The sequence below is a fragment of the Melozone crissalis genome, unplaced genomic scaffold (genome assembly GCF_028551555.1).
Source record: "Melozone crissalis strain CALT ecotype California unplaced genomic scaffold, PUWL_Pcris_2 ptg000004l_1, whole genome shotgun sequence".
Lineage (NCBI taxonomy): Eukaryota > Metazoa > Chordata > Aves > Passeriformes > Passerellidae > Melozone > Melozone crissalis.
This window is the reverse complement of record NW_026535782.1, coordinates 15,822,979-15,848,619: the sequence shown is the minus strand read 5'-3', so window position 1 is coordinate 15,848,619 and position 25,641 is coordinate 15,822,979.

Sequence of the window (25,641 nt, the reverse complement as noted above, 5' to 3'; positions counted from 1 at the left end):
AGTCAATTTACTGCAGAAAGGCTCATCATCATCATAAAATCTTCAAGCCAAGATTTGTGCTTTTTACTTTCTTTAATAAAGAACTAAGCATATAAATTGTTCAGAATAAATAATAATGTCAATAACTGCAGAAAACTTTCATGAACAAATCCTGCCTTTCTGTTTTTAGAAGTGTCATAGCTGGCACAATGTTATAGGTAGTAAAGTTTTCATTGAACATGCTAATCTGAGCAGACCATGTTCAGAAGGAATAGATTGTCTTTAAATATTGACAATACTTTGTCTAGTATTGTCTTTACCATACATTAAGCAAGCATTCTCTTTTCCTCCTTATCTCTTTAATATCACACAGATTGCTGAAATAAATGCCAAATGTGCTTCTATTACATCTCATTTACATCTATTCTTGACAGATTTCTTCTCACTGTTTTCAGAATGATAATGTAATGTAATGAAAATTGCATGAGTCATGAGAAACTGGGAGAGAAGATAAAGGCAAAATGATAAAGTAAAGAAAAATGGAAAAAAGTAGGGAGGGGAAGTGGGGTTTTGGTTAGAGATATTAAAAGATACATAAAAGTTCAAAATTTATCCAAATAAGATACAATAAAGTAGATGACCTAAAGCCATGAAGAGGGTTATTTATTTTTGTTCATCTGTTTATCTGTACATGGAGTTGATAGTTAAACAAATCCTCAGCAAGCAGAGATGAATGTCTGCTCTTTGATGGCAGGTGTCTGTGCTGCTCTGTTCAGAAAAGACACGGCTGCACACTTGTTAGTATTTGACTGTGCTGGCATACAGCAAGCAGCAGGAATAACAGCAAAACAGTTTGTTCACATCTGGGATTAATTTAAACTATTGAGGGAGTAATCAAAATCAGTGCAGATATTCAGAAAGATACTTCACCATCTTTTTCTCATATAGAACTAAAAAAAAAAAACCTCATAAAATTCAAAAGGTGTACAAAGTGGATGAATAAATTTAATTTTTTTTCAGGACAAAAAAAAAATTCATTTTTTTGTCTTGGGTGCTGCTCTGGTTTGTGGGAACTTTCTTAAAAGCAATGACAAAATACTCCACAGCCAAAAGTATCTATTTTCTCTTATGCTAAGTATCTTTCAAGTGCCATGCCAACAGCCTCAGTGGAACTGCAGTTGCCTCTGGTGTCAAACTAAGGTAAGATTGGCCAGACCTGAACAATCCAGAAGGCTTGCAACTTGCCTTTGATGGGGACTGACAGCAGATAACTTGCAAAGAATGAGTACAGAGAACAGAAAACGTGTCTTGGGGCTTTACTGAACACCAGAAATGCTGAGTTGTTTTTCCACAAATTAATCTGTGCTACCATTAGGTGCTACCATTGGGCTGGAGTCTGATTCAAACTATGTTGGGAGATTTCTTGATAAGCCACAACCAGAGTACTAAGCAGTTTTGTATCTTGGTCCATTAAAAAAAAAAAAAAAAAAAAAAAAAAGCAGATACAACAGTGTTGTATTTTTCCCAGATTGCATGGATGTGGAAATCTTATCTCCGTTTAGTCTTCTGAAAAATGTTAATTTTTCAGAATTCTTCTTTCCACAGATCTCTTAGTAATTTAAGTTTATCTACCCCTTACTATTAACTGAATATCACACTAAGTACTGTGATTCACATATGGCAAAAAAACTGGTTTGGTGTTCCTCAGGTCCATTTTATTTCTATTTATTCAAAGGCCATTGGGCTTTTCTTTAAAACCCTAATTTCAGTATTTCGTAAATCTTTCTTTTTACTGAGAGATCTTAAAATTTTCATGAAAATAAACTCCAAGCCATTTCTTTCTGGGGACCATTGGTATTTTAAAGAAGTAATTTGTGTCTTTAACCTCATCCTGTGAAATCTAATCCAACAGAGCAGTGAAATCCTTAACTAGAAATCCAGAGAGCTGGATGCTATCCAAACAAGTCAAAATCTAGAGCACATCAATATTTTTTCTATTGAATGCTTTCTGCAAATCAAGGGAATCAAGGGAATATATTTAGGTTTTGGGGTGTAATTGCATTTGACTTACTGGGTTATTATTACATCTTAATAGCTTAGTTACTTGCCAAAAAATTTTTTATAAACAGTTGCAGAATTCAGGGATATATGCAGATCTGATGTTTTTAAGTATAGGCTTCCAAGATCATCTACCACAGTGAATCATCTTTATTAATGGCTGCATTTCTTGTCTGCCTCCTTTGCAAATCAGATGAATCCTACTGAGAGTGCCAAATGTGTATGTTAAATTGCATTCTTTCTTCTCCATATGTGCCCAGCACTGATGCTGCTGCATGGGATCCTTGATCAGTAGGAATGACTATCTGTAGATAAGCCATGCTGCTGAAGTATGAAAAATATCTAGTGCAGTTTTGCTAGGATTATTTCCAGAATGACATCACTTCTGACATTGACCATGTAAATCCTGATGGTTGAGTTTATACTGTTGTTGACTTGTTTGCAGACACTATAATAATAATTTAAAAAATCAAGTTAAACCTAGCAAAAGTTACAAGACCAGATTAATATTCTTTTTGCAGTATCATGACATAGGAAAGAAAAAAATAGATATTCAGTTATGGTCTGAAGATACTGGAGTTACTAGAAATTGTGTTTTAGCAGTATTTCATTAATAAGGCACCAAACAGTTCAATGATACAGATGATAGAACAGTCTCCCATTCTAATTTTAGCCTTAAAATATTATAGTCATAAAACCTGTCATAGTTAATTCCAAAGCTGAATCACAGATAGCAAAGACAAAAAGGAGTTCAGAAGAATGGAATCTTCTGGTTTTCTCTTGATGACTATTGTGGGTACTGCATTTATGAGGATAGTTTCACTTTTTTTCCCCTCAAGAATGACAGGTTTTCCTTTCTCTGATCTGATGTTTTCTCTTATTTCTAATTACTGTGTCCCAGATTAAAATGAATTTGGTCCCAAGTGAACAAAGTGAACTTGGATCAAATGGTATAAATATTTGATCCAGAACTGCAACTCTCCCCATACTTTTTGCTGACATATAACTGGAACTAAACAGGAACATTTTCAGTCACAGATGATGTTAGAACTAAAGAGATATTATTCTAGTTTAACTTGTTCAGTATTTTTCTGACAACTAGTGCTCAAGTTTATTTACGTGAACACAGTTTATACAAGATAAGTAAATGACAAAGCTACAGCCAAAGCTGTAAAACAAGTTACTGGGAAGTCACATGTTGTGAGTTCAAAGTCATGTGTTGTGGGTTCATAACACATCAGCAATGACACATGATTTACAGGGTTTTGCAGCAGAGAAACACTGAGGTAGTTTGATATCAAGCAGGTAAGTTGCTTCATGCTCATTGTAGTGCTGGGTCATGGGCCTAGCACGGCTATTTTGTGGGATGGCATCCTCAGAAACACCACTCTGAGCGCTGCTGTGGCACAGCTGACAGCACTAGCTCACAGTACAGCTCCCCTGAGAGCTGTCTGTTGCCTGCTTCCTCAAGCACCATTCCAACAGCTCAACAGCTTCTTGATAGTAACATGGAAAAGCTAGGGAAATGCCTCTCTGGAATGAAAGCCATTAAGGCATTTTGCTTTCTAAAGTTCTATTTTGTTTTTCTTCTCCTATGGTAAATTCAATATCTAACACAGTGTCATTGAGTGTTGGATGCTGTCTTACAGAAAAGAATCCAGCCCCTCAAACCCTAGGGCAGTAAACTGAGAGAGGATGTTTCTTAGGAAGGGGGACTGTCATCTTTAAAGAGAGATGTTTATTGCCTGTGTTGCTAAGTAACCTGAAATCATTACATCTTCTTAGTACTACCTTGAGTAGAGGATAAAGAAAACTGTTTTCTTAGCAAAGTTCTGTATGAGACAAGGACATCCTGATAAAATCCATGGTTGGGTGGAAAGGATAATACTGACTGTGATAGGAGATTTTAATTTTAAAAGCAGCTCTATGGATGATGGTGGTAACTACTTTCCTGTGACTTATAGTAAAAGCAGAAACATCAATCACTTGATGAAATAACTCCCTGTACTTTCATTTTCCTATTTATTCAGTAGTATTTTGCAGTTATAATACATCAACAAATCAAAACAGCCTTTGTGGTTGCCACTGCAATTTGGGGAGGGTCTACAAAAACCCAAATTTTCTTATGATGTTCTAATTTATACTGTCTTTACTGAAGAATTTATTTACAAGAAATTTATGACCAGAATAACTCCTAAGTAGTACAGGTTACTATGATTATGTGTAAATTAACAGGAACAACGAAGATGTTTCATCAGTCTCGGCTTCATCAAAGAAAGAATTCCTGGAAATAAGAAAAATAAGTAGAAGAATTTTAAGCAGCCTTTCATGTTAGTACAGAAACAGATAATTTGAAGGTGGTTTCATGTTTCATAATATCCTTTAAAACAACTGATTTTTCAAAATAATTTTTGCTTGCTCACATTTCTCTACTTGACTTTAAATTGGATTTTTGTTACTTAAATGTGAACAGTGATGCACTCTAGTTAAAAATGAAACTTCTCGGTTACATATTTTTAACAACAGAATACAAATAAATCCAATATTCTAGAGTTTTGTCACTGCAGGATTTTGATAAATGTTGAACCATACCAGGAACAAAACCTTAGACTGGAAATTAACATTTTGGGGGGAAGATTTGAACCAGGCCTTTATGATTGTCGGTGCTCAGCAAATTCTAACAAGCATAAGACAAAGCCACCATCCATTTTAAAAAAAGCACAACCTGAAGCTCCTGGGAAAAGGTGAGAGGATCTGATCTGACCAAGGTCACGAAGGTGAATTCAGAAAAAGGAGTAATGAGCTGAGGAAAAGCCAGACAGTGCTTTTCAAGAGACACCTAGCAATGAAGGAGAACTGAAGACCCCATTCATCCCATCATGTATGAGTTTAAACAACCTTCACTTACTCTAAGGGAGAAATTAAAAGAGTTGTGACTACAAGTATTATATTACAACATCCTTGGGTTTGGTCACTTTAGAAAAAGAAAATAAAAGATGACAAGAGAAACCATTCACTTACATTTTAGTCAAGACAATGTATGTGAATATATGAAAATATATTTATTTACCTCAGTGGGGAAAATATTGTGGGACATTTTTGATGCCAAATAATTTTTATGCTTTATTAATGAGTAATGTCTGATAGAGAGCCCTAGACAAATTTATACCTTTATAACCATACTTCAAGAGTTTTCCTTAAACCACCACCTTAGCTGTGCTTACTTTGTCAGTAAACGTACAACTGGTTTGCATAAATTAGCTTTTATGTAAAGCATGACCAGAAAACCATGAGAAGTAGAATGAACCATGATTGTTTGGTTAAAGATTAACTACTATAGCTAGTATCCACAGAATGACAATGGTGTAGCTGGAACAGGAGACAAGTTAAGTTGTTCAAGTGCATTTCCCTCACATGCATGGCAGTGACTTAACAGGCAAGAAAGGGAAAAAAATATTTGTCAGTGAGGAGAATAAAAAAATTACATTTGTACTCAATGTAAGTAATGAACTATGGTTAAAGCACATATCTACAATGATGTACAGTTTGTGTAAGGGCTAAGGTAAGTAACTAAAAATAAGGACTGAGAACCTGAAGTTGGTACTTTTGGACATCCAACTCCTGAAGCAGGAAAATAGTAAACACAAAAATTAGGCTGTCCTCAGATGCTTTAAAGGCAGATATTGGATTTTTTTTTTCAAATAGCACAAACAAACGTCTTATATTTGATAACATAAGCTAAGTATCAGTATGGTCCCACATAGAAAGAAACTTCAAAAGTAATATGTGGATATAAAAAGATTCTTTCTTGAAATATGTTGAAATGCACTGCACAGTAGTTATAGCTACCAAAAGGAAGTTGGAGTATCCTCTTTCCCATGAATACAAATTTTATTTCTCTGTATAACTTATGATTTGTTATACATATTTCCAGATATTTTCAGGTATTAATTTCAGTGCACTTTGCTGATTGCAGCTGCTGACTGAAATATTTATCAAATTTTAATAGAGTACAGGGCAGAGCTAGGCAATCAATGTATTGATCTGATTTTTTAAAAGACTACTTCTAGGTAAAATGTGGACTATATTAGCCAGAGTAGAAGTGTCAGAGGGCATGAAGGATTTTAAACCACAACAGAGAAAGTGTATTTCCAGACTCTCTCCCCGCCAGCTAGGGAGCTTTCCAAGGTAGATATTTGTTTACAAGTAGGATAAAAATTCAGAAAATGTGATAGAAGACACATCACCTCTGTTTGGACCTGAAAAATGTGAGAGTAGGGTAACTTGCAGACTAGATTTATTTGAATTAGCTCTGGCCTACCTACTAGCAATATCTGTCTGGAGGGTTTAATTCAGGATGTGTGAATTTAAGTGACTTGCATTAAAGATTAGTTTCATGGCAACAATCAGAGACTGGATAAGGGTTCACATTTGATACAAGCATCACTAATGAATTAAAGGCATTAATCTTTTTTGTATGGCTGAGTAGCATGTGACTGGGAGACTAGTAAGTTTTATATTAAATGTATGATTTTATGTACTTAAACTATGACTTATTTGAACACAGTCCTCCCAGGAAGAAGATAATGGTTTTTCCTCACAGAAAGCTAATCACTGGAGAATAGTTTAGTTAAGGACTAAGTCAGTCAATAGGTGAAGACAGCCAGATCCCCAATTTTGCATTGTCAGAACAAATGATTTTAACTTCTTCCAGAAGTAGTTCTTGTGTTTCAAGGGAAAACAGGGGTCAAAGCAACAGTGCAAGCCATGCCAGAGGTCAACTGGATATATTTTGTCAGTCTACTAAGGACCTGTGTTTCAGTACCTGGAGAAATATTTCACAGAAATGTAGCAGGAAAGGTATAACAAACTTTGCTTGGGGAAGGATGTCTGTCACCAACAATCTCAGTTTTAGGAAGAAAAGTGCTGGAGCAAGGACGTGAGAAGATCAAGGCTCTTTAGGCAGCTGAAGTCTGAGCTGAGTTCTCAGTGGGAAAGTCTTAGCCAAACATTCTGAACACAATATTTGTTACCTCATTAGCTTCAAAAATCTTTTTGTTTAACTTCCCCTAGTAAGTGAAATTTTATTTTGGTTTTATTATCAATATTATTCCTATGGAGAATCCCTAGGGGAATTATATCTTCTATATTATTTCACTAGTACTCCTAAATGGATAATATTCCTTTATATATTTCCCCCTCCACTGTACTTACAAGTTTTCTTAGTTAATTATTACCTGCTAACAGTGATTAGTATGCTGTCTTTTCTCCTCTTTGAGCATAAGCATAGAATCATTGAATCAGAATGGACCTATTACAAATTTCAGAGGTACACGAGAGCTCATCTAAAACAGTGTTCTTTCATTTAAAATTACCTTACATCAACTGTCTTTGAACCACTACTCATATTACAGTATAATTTTTTGGTGTTTTAGTGGTTTTGGTTCATCAATCTGAGTTTCCTGGCCAATGAACTAATTAAATGTAGTAGGTCTAATGCTAGTCAAATCCCAGTGCACCTACTAGAACTATTTACTTATTTTCTGCTGCGAGATTAAGAATTAGGAGGAGAGCAAAGCAGGCTCAAACTTCAAAGGCTATACAGAAAAATTTATTCACAGAATTAAAAGAAAAATAATAAGAAATCAGAAGAAACTTTCAGAACACTTCTCCTCCCCCCACGCCCTCTTTTCTTTCCCACTGACAATGTAAACAGACAAAACCTGGGACTTTCAGTCATTTTACCACCTCTAAAAGAGTCTTTCTTCAGTTCACCTGGGGAGTGGAGTCTCTCTTGCCATGCCATGGAGACTTCTCCACAAGAAACAGTTCTCTCACGGCTTCAATGTCACAGCAAATCACCCACCCAGGAAAAGAAAATCTGTTCAGTGTAAAAGTCCCTCCCATGCCTTTCAGCCTTCCCATAGCTGCTTTCATGTGCCATATCAACTTATGGGGTACTATTTTAAGGATGAGCTGTTTAAAAGCAAAGGTTCTCTTTATCTATCTCTGTGATCATCTTCATCTCTGGGAACAGAGGTTTTCTTCTTCTTCCCTAGAGCAAAGGGTATTCATCACATCTGTCTCTGTTCAAGCTTCTCATTTGGATCACAGTTTCTTCAACATCTGATTACTGCAGCATCAGTGCCTTTGCTCATGTCTACAGTTTGAATGCTCCACCCCCCATGCTTTCCATGAATTACAGAGATATTCTAGTGTACCATTGTCCATCACCATGGCCTTACAATAGAATTTCAGCCCAGGACTAAGGCATCTCATTCTCCTCCCATCTGGGATTTCACTCCTTCTTTACTGACCTTGATGTCTTCATGTTGCTTCTCTATAGGTCTTCACCTTTTCCTTTTCTCTCACTTGAGAGAGGATTGATGTCTGCAAGTTTCATCTGTGCAGTAAAAGAGTTAATATCTCACCTGGGCCTTCAGATGGCCGTGTGATCTCTGTCGGGCACTGGCCAGAGCTGTTTATGGTGGAGGATTCTCCAGCAGCTGCGCTGGGGGAGGTGGGGAGCGGCGAAGACCTCAGCAGCCGGGTTAGGGCTGAGCAGCAGCACGCTGTGGGCCGATGGCTTCCTTTCCCTTCCCCCTGACTGGCAGCTGCAGGCAAAACTCGGCAGGAGCAGAATTTCAGCCATGTTGCACCCAGCCCGGGGCTTAGGGGAGCCGGCCTGCCCCAAGCAGCGCTGCAGCAGAGCAGGGCCTGGCCCTGCCCGGCCTCACTGGGCTGCGGGGCATGGCCTGGCCAGCCCGGTTACCTATTGCAAAGCTGGAAGCAAGAGGGGTTTTCCTGGGCTTTTTCATTTTAAAATGTGAATGTCACAGAGGTGTGTTCAGCTCTTTAATTGGCTTATCAGCATGCCTGTTCTCAGAGCGAGCCAGCAATTGGTTTTCCCAGACATGGAGGAAGCTCTTAGCAGCTTCTCTCAAAAAATCACTTTCATGGCTGGCTCCTTCACTCCCCACCAAAAATCAAATAAAGCAAAACCAGCACATAAGGGAGCCATGTTGTAGCAATTCTGTGTTCCCCTTGGCATGCCTTTTGTAGCTCCAGACTCCCTGGAGCTCTGGGTTTTGTGGTTTTCTGAAGCCTCACCCTAGGTGCAACCCCAACCCAGAGGTAACTGCCCTTGTTAAGGAATTACAAAGTCTTTCTCCTTCTCTAATCAGTATTTTCCTATTGATTAAATATACTGAATAAATATAAATAAATAAATAATATTTATAAATAAATAAATTCATTTATTTATATTTATTCAATAAATAAATTTATTGATTAAATATAAAGAAACAATATAAATATATTAAATAAATTCTATTGATTATATATAAATATGCTATTATAAAATTAAATTATATTATTGTAAAATTATAAATTAAAATTTATTAGACATAAATATAAAAATCTCACTGCAAATTCCACTACATCCTAGTTTTACCACATCAAATGCTTCTGTGATATTTGACTATGTGTTTTAAGCCAAAGGCATTTTTCCAGCATCTGTCACTTATTTTCTTGTGGTGTTCAATTTATGTTCATCAATGTAAGCTGTGAGTACTTTTACCTTTAGGTGAGTGTAATGCAAATCAAGGTTGCTCACCTAGTTGAAACTGATGTTTTTAACTGATGTTAAAAACTCTGTTTTGTTATTTTGAAGTTTATGTTTGTCCATACAAACTTTGTAGAATAGTATATATGTAGTATATATGGTGCATGTATAGTGCATCCTTCCCCTTCAAACCCTCTGAAGGCCACAAGGCCATGCTTAAATCCTGGTAAAAGCACTATCAAAACTTCTGTCATAATGGTATGAAGCAAACACAAATAATTCAAGTCTAAGTGATGCAATTATTTGCTTCCAGCTATAAGGTTCCAGTTCTATAAGTCTTCCTACGATGTTGAAATCAAAGGTTTTAACTGTGGTTAGAAAATCTGTTAGACCAAGCATGTCTCTACTCATTTATTTGTATACACACTTGCTATTCACATAATATGGCTGCCAACCACACAAATAAATATAGATATATTTTACTTATTTTCAAAGAAAACAAATATGAAATGTTTCTTTATTTTAAAAAAAAGTTTGTTTTTCCATTACCGAATTGATTTTGTATTTACTACTTGTAACGAGCATTTTTATTTGTTTGTCATCTCTGGATATTGTAACAGTGGTGCATTTCCAAATGTGTATTTGATACCACTCTTCCATTAACTTTATAGCTGATGATAAGAAACTTTGATGTTTCAGCATGTGGAAGCAAAGCCAGGGGATGCTAGCAGCAGTGAAGAATATGTTCAGAGGCTCTATACTGCCTAAGTTACCATAGCAAGGAGAGAATGGTAGAAAACATCAGTGTGTTCCTGATGTTTGTTTCATGAAATTGAAGAGGTGGCAGACTGTTCAAAGGGGAAGTTTCTGTCATTCTGAAGCATGCAGGCATCCCACATAGTAAGACTGACTAGTGTTCATGAAGATTCCATGGTGATGGATGAGATCTTGCAGCATTATGGAATAAAATTCTCTCTGACTAATATTCCTAAACCCTATACAGTGAACTACACTTTGATATGTGCATCAGAAGCACATTTGGGCAGGTCATTCTTCCTGAAGACCACTGTGCTTTGCAAGACTTGCAAGGGGCAGCCATTTTGTGGGAACCTGACTGCATGGAAATTTGTACATAGTGCATTATAAAGGATTTGCATATGCTGAAATATGGCATTGTGGTGTTCAGTCTGAAGCAGCTAGACTTCATCTATTTCTGTACCCAGAAATGCTTGAGATGCCATCTCTTTGTGTTTCAAGAAAAATTTGCACCGAACCACAGATATGACCTGTTGTGTTTGATAGTCAGGATTGTTCCACCAGGAAGATCATAAAGGGAGCACAAGAGAGCCTTGGTACAGTGATTCTGAGAGTGATTACAGACTATAGGACCTTTTTAGTTTTTTTCATGGGGCAAGCAGGGGCTAGTGAGAAGGGGTCCCAGGGTAGTTGCTGTGGCAACATTGTCCGCAGTATGAAAACTGAATGAAGTCTTCATTCAGTCATCACTGACCACAAAACAGCAGGTGCATTTTTTACTCCGCAGATATTTGTTCCCACCCTGTTCTTTTTTCACTTCCTGTGGAGAAAGCTAATTCCTATTTTCATAGTTTAGATACTACTGCTGAAATACAATATTTACCAATGTTACTGCCAGACTCAATGTAGAAAATGTGCCTGTGTATTAGTGGACATAACTTGCCTTTCTTTGAAAGTATAAGTCACATATACAGTGCATTTACACTGAATTTGTCTAGTGTATAGTCACTCTACAAACCCTAAACCTAAGCACTTGTTCCATACTTGTATTCTCTCAGAGAAGCAATTGGACCCTGAGTTCAGGTGTGTTTTTAATAGAAGAACTTAATGAAAAAAATATTTCTTAAGAGTATTACAGTCATTTGTCTAAATGTCACAGATGTTCCAGAGATTGTATAGTCAGCTTCTTCAGGGAAGAAAAAGAAGATTGCCTTTTCGGATTATCATTTTGCCCTTTCTCTAAGATGCTCACATTAAGGCGAATTAAATGATTGCCTAAGAAAGCCCTTTGAAGCTTGGTGGAAGCAAGCATCTTCTAAGTAGTTCTTCAATTCATAATTTCTCTCCTTCCATACTGTAACTTTAATTAGTCATGTTACAATATTCAACGGTAATGGATTTAATTAGATAACTGGATGACCATGTCTTGCAAATAATTATGAATGTTTTCATAATTATGAAGACATTATGACAACCAGTGTGCTGACTTTTTAAAAGTGAATGAAAAGCTGTCTAGAGGATTAATTCTCGTGCATAAACTCTTGCCCTAAAATCTTCAATCTGCAATATTTATTTGGAATGTTCACACATTAAGAACTACCTCAACTGTTTCCCTATCACTCTTCAGATCCTTTTCTTCTGGTACCTTATTTCAAACTCTATTTTTGTAAATGCTCTGCAACATACAGTGCCTGTGCTAGTAAATGTACTATAAGCTATCAGTGAGTAAATGACTTTGGAAATTAGTTGGAGGTTAATTCTTTGCCTCATTGGCCCCCCCAAAGTAGCCAAACTATAATTGATTTTGATGGCATTCACAAAGTGCCTTGGCCTGTTGAATAATGAAGGAACACTTACAAAGACAGCCACTGAATATAGCAACAGTTATGTGGAGTATCAATGAGACATCATTAAAAGTTAAATGCTTCTGCACTTAATCAACTTTGCCCTACCTTTAACAGCTTTGTTGCTTTAGGAAATCTGCAAAGTTTCAAGTGTCAGTGTGTTGTATATGTTTTACATCCATCAATTCAGAGAAATGTTCGCTCAGGGTAAGCATGTCTTGTCCTGACATATTTAAGGAGCTGTTAAAGCATAAAAGAAAAATGATAGACAATTACTGGTGCTGGGAAAATGTCAGGCCCTGCATATGTGTGCTGAATGGACCATTTGTCACTCACATGGTCATAGTGCCCTAAGGACAGCATCATCTTACTCTATTTTTTGATTACTCACAGGTAGCAAAAGAAATGTCAGATTTTTTTTTTTAGTTATAACAGATTCAGCCAATCAGCTATCAAGTAATTAGTCTTCAGGATTTTTAGCTGGTTTATGCAAATTTTTTTATGATTGAAAGTGGTGATTATAGCTGTGTCTTAACAATAATTTATTAAATTTTTTATGTATATAGTAGAAGTTGTGAGGAGTTTAAGAAGCTAATGAACCTATGCTATGCAGTCATGGTTTTTACACTTGCTACCCACCTCAGTCAATGTCTGAAGAAAAAAGATGCCTAATTTATTTACCTTGCATGCATCAGTCTACTGAGCAGTAATGAATGGACACAGGACACTAAGGCAACACTGGTATTTAAAAATACCATATAGTGTAGGATGAGGAGGATTTTTGAAAGCATGCACAATATAATTTCTCTAAAGAGAACTTGCTATAGATAATTAAAGTTTTAGGATAGTAGCCCTGTGTCTGAATCCTGAACCATTGGTCCCACTTACTTCAAAAACCATAGCAATATCAACCCTTGCAGTAAAAAATGGGCTAGAGGTCATGTTTTCTGACATTAGCATGGGATGTGGGACCTCTGTGGTTTAAGCAAGGTGTAATCTTTGTCAGACTAGGTCTGGATAGCTTTCTTCAGTGTTTCTTCTATACATCCTGCTGAAAGGATGTATAGTGCAGGCCTTACCCGCACTTTCTGACACACTCAAAAAGTACAGATCTTGGCACTTACCACTTAGAAGTTACTCCAAGAACTGCCTCAAGGAAAAGTACTTGATCAAGCTTTATCTCTGCATGCCTTGTAAAGTCATTATCCTTTTCCAGCATAATCCCTTAAAAAAAAATCTTCAGATCCTATAAAAACACAGAATATACCTCTTCTACTAATAAAGAAGGAGACCAAGCTGGATCCTGAAATCAAGCAACATGACATGACCTAAAATACTTCGATCTAGTATCTACTACAGCAAATGTGTCTTGGTGAGAGCTAGGTGGAATGTGTAGAGTACCAAGGAATGGATTAACGCATAAGCCTTGTGAACTATTGAGTGTGGATTCTTGAATTCAATTTCTGAATGTTCTCCTCAGAGTCTTTAATAATTCTTAGCCTATAAACTTGTCAAAGGCTTCTTGAAAATCCAGATATACTACGTATGTAGTTCCTCTTAGTTCACATTCTGTGACACTTTTGAAGAACTCCAGTAGATCAGTGAGGCAGGATTTCTTTCTGTTAACTCAGCTGTGATGCCCCTTTTCCCAGACACTATTTTATTAATGCATTCTGCTGCCATAATGTTTATAATAGACTATGTAATCTAACCAGAGACAGAAGTCAGACTTACCAGGATGCAGTGTTTAAGATTTCCTCTACAGTACTTTCTGTGCTTGGGAATTATACTGGCAGCTCACCAACACGCTGACACAGTTGCTGCTCATGATGACAGGTTACATTCTTGGCCAACTGCTCTGCAATTTCACATATGAGCACCGTCTTGGTGAATATTATACAATCCCACTGATTTTCTAAGATCTCACAGAAAAATCTGTTAGGTCTCATAATTTCTGCAAATTTATTTCACTAATCTGTCTCCTCTGACCTGTTACGAAAAAAGGGCATCAGGTGTGGAATTCTCCCCAGATTGCTTCACTAGTTGCTGAGCTGCCTTTTTTTTTTTTTTTTTTTTTGTGATATTATCATCTCTGACAACAGCCTGAGGTTGTTCTTGATTATTCCCTATGTGAGTCAGTCCATGGCAATGGGTCTTTTATCTAACAACCTGAAGAATTTAAGTCATCAATTAATGATCTTTTCTTATATTTACTTTATCAACCACTTATTAACAGCCTACTATAATTTTATTTCAGAAATATCTCTGTGAGCACCTCCCTCTGCTGTGGAAGGCTGACAATTTGCTCATCCTCTTTCTTATAAAAGACTGGATATATTTGATATAAAAAATGTTAGCACGTTGTCAGTATTTGATGCTATAGGATATTGTTTTTGTTTTGTAACTCATGTCTTACCTTAAGATTATTGCAGTGGACCATTTATTTCTAAGTTTTTCTAGCAGGTCAATTTCTTTATTCCACAAGTTTAGTGGAGTGTAATTTTTCATATATTGCTGTCTTCATCTCTAAATTATCTTTTAAAAAATTTTTTTCTGCACTTTTTTCAAGTAAAATATTTTCCAATTATTGCTCAGTGTTAAAGCTGAACATTTGGAATGTTTAACAATATTTTACGTAGATCAAATAAAAAGCTATTTTTTCTGTCATAGAACAGAAAGTGGCAGGGACATAAATCAATAGACCACCAGTGATTGTCTGTTCTTTTTTTCTCATATAATTCTCATATAATTTAGTAGAGCAATAGTGTCACAACATAATCTGCATTGTTTTTTTTCTGATATCTTCTATAGCAGTTTTACTAGTAATGCATGTACTTAATTAAGGAGTTAAGGAGTTTTAATTTGAGTTATTAATGAGATCTGCCATGATTACATTCCAAAATACCGAGCAGCAGGTCTACTTACAAAACTGTGAATGTTGAAAACAATACCTTCTCTTGCCTTAGAGGTCAGATCTTTTATTTCTCGGGTAGAAATACATTCCTGTAATAGTATTGAAGCTGATTAATGACCTATTTAATTGGTGCAAGGAAAAATCAGAAAAGTACTTTGTAAAAGTTAGGATGGCTCTCTGCCAGATAATGGTCTGTCATCAAGTGCTGAAAACTCACTTAAAATTTGCTAACAAATTTGCATTATTTTGGTGCCTCAGCAAGATAGACTGAAGATAAAAAGAAGACTGCATTGAGGCATATTTAGATGCCATGTTCATTTGGAGATGGGATATTCACAAAAGATCTCTGCCTTTACACAGGTAACTTTATTAATCCATAGAACCCGTGTTGCAGAGATTTGGTAGTGGCAATGTCACCCCTGGGAGAATCTGGGGTATTTCTTTTCCCCAAACAATATGATTGTTTATGTGGTTAAGCAAAATGATTGTGTTTGATACAGGTAAGATCAAGGGCCCTTAGTTTTAGTAAGATACTGAAGTCTCTCTCAACCTCAGTATGCAGAAAATTTCTTTCACAAATATGTTTACTTACAAATTGACTTAGAAATATAACAAAAATTAGGCTAAATTATATTTGATTTATATGGCAATCATGACCCAGATACATGTAAGAAAATGAAGGTTCCTCTAGTTCAAGTGTGTACCTCTTAGTAAAGGTATGAATACAGACAGCCTTCTACCTTCTGTGGACTTCAGCCAGGCTAGATTGCTTATATCTCAAGGAGAGAGACTGAGGAATAACCTCACACCTAGTGAAGACTGTGCTAAGTACCTGGTCACTAGGGAAAAAAACTCTTTTGCAATTTTCTTCATACTTTGCTGTTTAATATCTGATATGGGCAGATAAAACGTAGGGCAGAAAAAGATGAGGCTTCTGTCCTCACTAAGACCTGCATCTCTTTCTTTCCACAATGTGTAAAATGGGCCCACCTTTTTAAGGAAATGGGGAAACAGCACTTCAAAATCTACTCATCATCCTCTTTCAATAAGTACCAGTTTGTGCCTCTCATTTGCACATCTCTATTCATTCACTAAGTAATTAACTCCCTTTTCTTCTTTCCCACACTGTGAGGGAATGAATCGACATGGCCTCTTCTTGGTGACATGGTTTGGAACAGACAATGGAAAGAACGTGAAGCTGTGCACTGAGAGGATATTTGCCAAAAAACCCACCTGGTAACACCACAAGGAAATCCTCAATAATGCAGTTTCTTTAAGACAGCCATCTTTAAAGCACTGCATGGCCGGGAGACTCTTGGGAAAACAAGAAGTTTAAAAGAAGCATCCAAGAAACATAAAAAATTCTGACATAAAATTCTGGTTGGAGGGAGACCACCAATCAGATACCACAAGGACGTTGTATCCATCCATCTAGAGGATGAACAGCACAAGGGCAACGTGTAGACACCCACATGTGGGGTGCTCTTATGTGACCTCTTTCTCCATGACCTGCATTAGCTGAGGGAACAGTGCACACATAACAATAAAACACTTGTATCTTAAACACAATTGTTTAAAAAGAGGAATAGGAAGGTGTCCGTGCTTAAAATCCAGGTGTCCAGAGCTGTGGGACAAAGGACATACGGGTACGCAACATTTATAAGACAGTGGTGAGGTTAGAACTTCATGGGAATAGTGGTAGAAGAGTGTTGAGAAAATTTGAGGTGTTTGATAACATTTTAAAGTGTCTATTAGTGCATTTTTTCATTTGTATTGCTGATATTGATCCTGGATGCACAGTTCTCTGGCTATTGTTTAATTATGTGGAGTTACTTCATTTTAATTCTGGTCTGACTTAGACCATATTAATCAAGCATTTTTTCTCTTCAGCACCAAACAGCTTGCAAACTAGTCCTTGTTTTCAAGGATGTGTTTCCAGCAATGGTGATTGATGGTGCTGGACTCTTCCCTTCATAATTTTTCCAACACTGTTTTTCCAAAGGAACTGAGAGCATCCTGGATGAATGCTGAGTGACTAAGATTAGTCAGAAGGAAGGAATAATCCCAGAGAAGGTCAAATTGCACAAAAGAAGTTGGGATGAATGAGCTAGAAGAGATTTGATGACAGGTGGGAATGTGTGTGCTTGTTGAGAAATGAGGGTTCACAGCTTTTTTTTTCTGATAATCTCACACTGAAATATCTTCTATACTCTGCATCTATAATTTCATAGCAGCCCAAACAAGCTAAAGGACTTTAAAGCATTTTAAAAGCCATCTTTTCTTGTAATAATAAAAGTTTCCCAACCTCAGTAACTGCATAGAAGCTATAAATTAAAACTTATCCTGATGATTTTCACTGCTTCACTGGTTACATTTTCCATACAGAAACGTTGTAGTGAAAAATTACTTACAGAGAAGTAACTAACCAGTATAAGATCCTACATAAATCCTGTGTGAGCTGGATGATTTGTTTCCAGTTCTTTGGTCAATAGCTGTATCCAAATTTATAGAGCTACCGTCGTGTCTGATCAACATTATTTTAAATGGAAGTCAGGTTTACATGGCACAGAAATTGTAAAACATTCAGACTCCTGGAGAATTTTTCATAACCAAAATATGATTTTACCTCTCTAATTGGAAAGTAGCTGTATTCAAGACCATAGTTCAATAATGGGAAAAACAGACAAGCTTTAAACTATTTAGCTCACGTACTGAGCACACTCAAGCCAATTTGCTCACACAGGGAGATAGAAAATCAGTCTGTGTAGAAATTCATGCTATCATGGTGATACTGCTTTAATTTAAAGTCAGCTCAGAGATCTCCCCATTCCCATGCTGTTTCTACTGGGCAGGCTTGGTCTAATTGGAGAGAAGACATTTCTATTTTAAGTATGGTAATTATATAAAATCCTAATTTCACATGCTCATTTTGCTCAGTTTGTGTCAAAATTTCCACAAACATTATAGAACAGCTGATACAAGTTGAGATATCACATATGAATAAATAACAACCAGTCTGAAGGTGTACCTGACAACTGAACACTGGAAGTCCACCCAGGGCAGGCCAATTGCCTTGTAATATTGGCTTCAACACTCATATTTTAGATTTGAAGTCTGTGTTTTCTGACTTGAACCTTTCTATGCTTGTTGTTTGTCTCAGAACTGAAACTGCAGAAAACAAGAATTAAAAGAAACTGAATTTTATCAAACAAAGCATGCTTTCCTTCTTCACTGTAACACTTATACACAGAACACCAGCAGCTGAAGAGGAACAATTTGGGAACAACTAATTTTGCAGATGAACAACCCTCCTACAAGAATTCCCCATCCCAGAGTCAGACTGGTAGAAGTCTCCCCAGTGCTTTTGAGTTGGAAATTAGCATTCTCAGTATTACATTTTGAGAAACTGATATAAGATGGTAATATAGCTCCTCTGGTACTGCTTGCAATCTATGTTGGGTTTGTTGAACTGTTCATAAAAAACATTTTATTATTTGTTCATAGGCACATATGATATTTTATACAAATATAATAGCAATAAACTTCTCACAACCCAGTTACAATGTTTCTAGGGCAGCCTTGAATTATTTTTATTAATTCTACGAAAAATGCAACATTTAGTTCAGGTAATAATACTTCAGCATTGTGTGATATCTTCTTAAAATCCACTAATAAGTGGTACCTATGTAAAATTATTCATTTTTTCAATAATTTTAATTAACTTTTTAGCATCACATTTGATAGACTGTTATACTGCAACTATTATATAACACATTCATATACTGTCATGAATTGATGTACATAATCTGAGTGATATTGTGCAACACTTTATAATCACTGGTCAAGACAGGCTACCTTATTAACTGCACTTTCAAAATGATTTTCAATTGGACATAAGAGCTCTTGTATTCTAAGATAAAAGAGTTTAGATGGTTTCAAGTAACACTGTGAAATAATTCAGAAAGTCAGATATGAGTTTTTAAGACAGTGCTGTAAATGTAGGTCCTCCAATCTCTAAAAAAACTCATAAATATAAATTCTGTTGATATGATCCAGCATTTAAAAAAACCCCTTTAGTAATCACTTTGTCCCTATACAGCAAATACATGCACAGGTATATGCATACGCATCTCCATATTCATTATTATTCTAAAATTTAATTTTTATTTTAAAAATATGCAATCAAATATTTTCTAAAGAGTTGTAAAAATGGGCTTAAATATTCTCATTTAGCAGGTCTCCTTTAGTCTCATGACAAGGGGACATATGTATTATATAAAAGACATAAGAGATTAGCCTCTTACCCTGATATACATGCAGATTTCTGTGTGAGACTTTAAATGATCAATGATCCAGTGACAAATAAAAAATGGAGAAAAAAAGTCTATAAAATATTTGTTCATAAAACTTGCATGCAAAGATGAATGAAGTTCTAAACAAACAGGAAGTAAATAGCAGGCTAATTATTTGGTGAACGGGAGAAAATTTCATAAGTGCAATGGAATAAACACCCAGAAACCGAGGATGTGAATCAGCCATGCTGAGAACCAGGAACTCAGCGTTGGAAATTCACGACCCCAAGCACAGTCAATGAAACTATAAGAAACTAAATATGATCTGTCCATTCAGAATATCAGCTGTGTACCAAAGGCCTTCAGTATGCAAATATCTGTAAGAAGATTGATTAAAAAATCTTGCCAGTGTATGGTTTTTGGATAAATCTGATCTGCATAATTGTCCCCTTCTGGTGTCCACATTGCAGACTGTGCTGCAGGTTTAACGTTAGGTGGGAGAAAAGTAAGGCATTTTTCTAACAAAGATGGAATGCAACCAGAAAATCATATGATGAAGATCCTTGTGGAAGAAAGGAGGCATAGGGGAAAATTTCCAAAACCAGAGTTTGAAGACAGAGGCACTGTGTTCTTCTTTATTAGCCAGAGATAGTATAGCAATAAATTAAGTAGACATGAAACTGTTAATGGAGAATAGAAATTTGCCCTTTTCTGGATATGCTCCCACTTTGTCAGTCAGCATGTAGCTCCCTGGGTATATTCAGGATAGAATGTTATGGTACAAATAGTTTTATAGGACTGCTGAGTGCCTCTCTGTTGCCCCAGTGTTTGTTTCTGTATTTTTGCATATCAGTTTTGCTGCAGTTTCTTTCTGTGAAATCCTGGTCAGGATTTCAAAATAAGTTTGGGGGGACAAGGGGTGTTTAGCACTTGATTTGTCTGTACCTGTATTTATGAGTGGTGAGAACAAGAATTATGAATGGTCTAACTTGGAGAGGCTCCAAGCAGAAGGAAGTAGCCATGTTTGATGTCAAGGAAATTAAGGCTGGCTCTGCACAGATTAGAAGTTGCTCATCAACTTTAGTTCTGCAGGACAGGGAATTGCCTTCAGGAGCTGTAATCCCAGAAAAATAAAATCGGTTTATTTAGCAAGAATTGCACAGAATTAAATTATTTTCCTAGCAGCTAAATATTAAATTTTATAAAGCAAATTAGGAGAAGTTTAGGGCTGCATAATAGAATCAGTTGAAAAAATTAGAAAATTTTAGCAGGTTTATTCTATTTTATTTCAAAAGTTTAAGATCAGCTTTTGTTTCATTGAACAATTTTTTTGGAAAAAACTTTATTAAATAAAATTAGAAAAAAAATTAGTTACTTTAAGGTCCCCACATATTCCATCTGTTTTTCTTGCAAAACTGCTGAGATAGAAACTATCTGCTTGGGTTTATTATTGTGCTTCAGACATAAAGTATATTGTGATTTGTTGTTTTTCATAGCTAGATACAATGACTGTGTATTTCAAAATACATGTTATTTACATTTTATTGTTGCCTTCCTTGCTTTACTTTGTCTAATAAATGGGGATTATTTAACAATTACTTAGACTTCTATAAATACATAGCTTTACATTCCCAAAGGTAAAATTTTGTAGACAGAGGTTCTTATGCACATTTATGTCTGGATTTCTATAGAACACGAGGTGCATGCATAGAAATGAATATCACTTTTTTACAGGAGGGCAATAGATTCAGTTTATTAGCCCCCACAAGCTGGAAGAAAGAGAATGATGAAGGTGCTTCAGTCCTGGGGCTGCAGCAGCCACAGCAGCAGCTGTTACATAATGTGCTCTTAGCACAGGTGAAATAGGTCAAGCTGAAGGCTGACTGGTCCTTGCACAGGCTACAAAGTGTAATGCCTCAGCACTTCACCACTCTCATGTGTCAAGAGCACATGCCCTTTTGAATGTTGTGACATGAGTTGCTGTCACCTGTGGCAGAGTTCTTGCCTCATATTGCACCAAATCCTTGTGGAAACATCTCCCTAACCACACAGCAGCCATTTGCTGGTAATTGCTGCACAGCAGGCTCTGGACACACTGACTGGAGGAAACTGCACAACTCACGTATGATGAAGAACTGCTGATGAGACAAGGAAGGGAGAAAACCATTTCAACTGAACAACACTCTCTTTTTCTCCTTTCATCACACTCTGCTGCTCTCAGCCTATTTCCTTTCCCTGGAATCCCATGAGGAATAGAAATGCTTACACTTACCAATTTTTACTGCATAGGAAGGCAGAGTGCATCAAAATGGTGGAAACCAATGCATGGTCTGAGCTAAAGCACTGCCCTCAGTCTCCAGAACTCCATGAATGAAAGCAAAGATAAGGAAGCAGCACAGAAAAAATATGGCAGTTAAAAGTCATACAGGATTAAAGTCATACATGGCTGCAATTCTAGCAGAATGATTGCTTGGTCTTAAGCTTCTGGGATCTTTTATAGAATCCAGGATAAGTTTAGAAAGAAACCTAATTATGAGGCTGTTAACAAGCCTAGATATAAGCTAAGCTCAGCTCTAAACCAAAACAGCTGAAGCGCCTTTGCTGCCATGTCACTAATTGGTCATTTTGACTACTGGGATTACCAGGATTGACACAGTGAAAATGAAAGGCAGTGAAAAGTAAGGCACTGATAAGTAGAGAGGAAGTAATGGCAAAACTGTTTACCACTGTTTCGGCAGGTTCAGAATATGCCAAGCAAAATGCCACACTGAGTTAGCAATTCATTTCTGGTATATGTTTCCACAGAAACTCAGTGCAGAGGACTGCTAAGAAATGTGGTGAACTGACTACAAGGACACTTTGGCTCTCCATGTCAGAGCAAAACAGCAATATTCCATCACATAGAAGAACTTCCATTTCACACTTGACTGAAAGTCAAAATATGAAGTCCCCAAATAGATGCCTTTTTTGGATTATGTCAGTTTGAGTGGCCAGCATGTATTAAAATTGCATGTTCAGAAATGGCTGTGCTGCATATGTTTAGCTGATGCTCATCAAACAACTTTCTAGCCTGCCATTGGGGTATAGCAAAACTGAGAAGAAATCATTATAAAGTGTGAACCTGATAATCTGAGAACATACTGGCCTTATTAGTTATAAGAAGATCCTGCCCACTGAGCAATCTCTGCAAACTGTCAAATATCAGCAGACATGACAGCCCTTGCTTGGCTCTGGGATACTATCCACAATGTAAACTATTTGCCTGGGGTTCTGCAGATAATGGAATTGAAACAAACACTGCAGCAAATGAACCTGTCTGTCTCACAGGATGACATCAGACTAGATTTCCACATAAAGTACAAATATTATTACAGAAAATTCATTTTGACAATTTGAAACAAGAAATGCTTTGAGAATATTTGGAATAAGTTTTCTAAAATTATTTTTCTTGGGTGGGAAAAAAACAAACATACCAATGGAACAGGAAGGATAAAAATGACTGCATATTTGTCTTTAGTCATTAGATAAATGTATTAAAAATCAATGTATAATGAAATGCAAACCCTAGATAACATATCAGGCAACATTTTTGAAAAAAATATAGTGGCATAGTTAGTCTTTATTCACTCTGAAGTGTGCATTAGAAGGTGGGGGTAAATGGGGTATAAATAATACTCAGGGTTATATTCAAATATGGCAACACCATCATTTGCCACAGTCATTGTGCTTCAGTGAAGACCTCTCCTAGAGTTCCCTCAGTTTCTCTTATTTTCATGTAAATATGAGAGCCAAATGTCCTTTTTCCTCATCTCACTAATTCACCTCCCTGGAGGTCTGATGACTGATAGGGCAATTTCTGCCCTGCACACAGGCAATGCCTGTGCACCATCTCTGCATCTGAGTAAAGCTGTCAGCCACACCTTATTCCTATGGGCAAAAAGGTGCTGATTTTCAGGATCAAGGTGCAAGTGACTCTGCTTTACTTCATCACCTGCACATTAATTACCAGCTTGCTTTCACGCACCAAATCAGCCTCTATCAGTTCCTATTATTGCAAGATAAGAGATATTATGAAGCCAAATGTGAGAATTTAGTGGTGCAGAAGATCTGCTGGTGTTGTATTTGAGAGACTGGTCATAAGGGCCTGAAAGCTGAGAGAAGGAAAAAATCGCTTATGGGATGTGATGCAGTTAAACATGTGATGAAGTTAAACATTATTCAGAGGTAATGTAAAGCAATCCTTAAAAAAAAGAATGGAGAAGAAAAGAAAATAGATATGATGTAAAAGAAATGTTTCCATATTGTCTCGGTTTGAAAGACACGTGTCCACTAGGGAAGGCAGGAGCCTCCGTTGGACTGGAAAATGTAAAACCCCTCCTTCCAAATTATTATAATTTTGAAATTAAGGTACTCTCAGGCAAAGATACGAGACTAGGAAGAACAGTTCTTTACTAGTATATATAACAAGGCAAACAAACAACCACAACTACGTCATTAACAGCAACCAGAAGCACAGGCCCAGTCCCAGCCTTCTCCCGGCTGCGGCTCTTTCCCCTCAGTGCAGTTATGGTCACAGCAGCAGCGGCTCTGGGGGCTCCCGGCGATCCTGGTGCCGAGCAGGAGTCCAATGAGCTGGAACGGCAGGAATGAGCAAAAATCCCGAGCTGGTGGATGAGATGTATCAGCTCTGCAGCGGTAACTGGAATTGCAGGATGTCCTGGCAGGGCAGGGAGTGCGGGGCTGCAGCGTAGAGGAACCCAGAGAGCGCCAAAGCAGCAGGAAGGGCAGGGCAGGGGCAGCCTGGCTCTCAGCAGGGCAGGGAGAGGCGAGCTCAGAATCCCCCACACACAAGCAGATGGGGATAGGTCTCCTCTGCTTGTGAGGTAGGTGATAATGAAGTCCTGATTCAGTGGCTCTCTTGCCCCACAGAAGCACAGCAGCTCCAGGCTAGGTTATGGCGGTGGCAGTGAATTCCTTTTCCCAAGCAGTGGTTTTGGCCATCCTCCTCCGAACCCGAGAGCGAGCCAGCAGCTGCCCCAGCCCCATCCCCTACCTGCCCACCTCTGCCCCTCCGAGAGAAACTCTAAAAACAAAAGAGTGCCACCAGATGCCCTCCTCCTCTGAGGCTTGGCTATCTCCCTCTTGTCTCAAGGACCCAGTCATCGGTGCTTCCTAGCAACTCAATGGGAAACAATTCCACAAGTACAGAGGAACCAAAGGAAAGGAACCCAACCCCAACACATATAGTCCAGTTTTAGGGATTATTCCTAATTATATTTTATACATGTTCAAAAAAAAAAAATAAAGTAAATAAAGCAATGAATGTCAAATTAGAAAAAGATTAACCTCAAAAATAGAATAAGTGGATGAATTATGGAAGACTTTTGGTCCTACAGAAAAACAACAGCAGGGAAGCATCACACATTGCTGCAGCACTTGACAGTGTCTAACACTGGCAAAGATATCAAGGGAAATTACTGGCATCTGAACTACATTTGTTTTTATTTTCATTTAAAGAGTGAAAACTGTTGCAAGGAAGACAGTTTCTCAACAAAACATAATTACATTTTTCATTGCAGGAGCTGAGTAAATTGAGGAATGAAGAACCATTTATTTTAGCTCCTATAGACAAAAGAAGGGAAAATTGCTGATTCATACCTTTGGGAAACTGCTGTTTTTCACTAAGTAACAGGAATGTTACTGGAGAAATTCTATTCTTCAGTGGGAACAGGATTGAGGTTTAAAAATGAAGAAGGAAAAGAACTATTTCAGTTACAAATAACTTGTTTCCAGTTTTTGCATACATTACATGTGCAGGATTAATCCTGCACTCACTTTTTACTACAACAGTTGTGCTTTATAGTACTCCTAAAAAAACTAAGTCCAGGACTTGTGTCCACAGAATAGCTTTTGTCTCTGGGCCCAGAGAATTCTTTCAAGCAGAGACATTTCTATTATAGAAACAAAACCCCATGGTTCCTTCCAAAATCAGTCAAAGGATATATGGGTATCCAGAGGGATTCAGATCTCACATGTGCAGTCCTTCTCCCAGTAAGACTGTGTCCTGTCTAGTCATTTTTTAGGCAGTTTAGTGAAACTACCACTTAAATGTTTCAATTACATTTGTGAAGTTCAGTGGTAGGATGAATCAAGGCTAGGGTTCAATGCAATAAAATATAAAGTCTTGAGCTAAGCATCTAGATAACCTGTGAAGAAATTAAGAGACCTCATAAG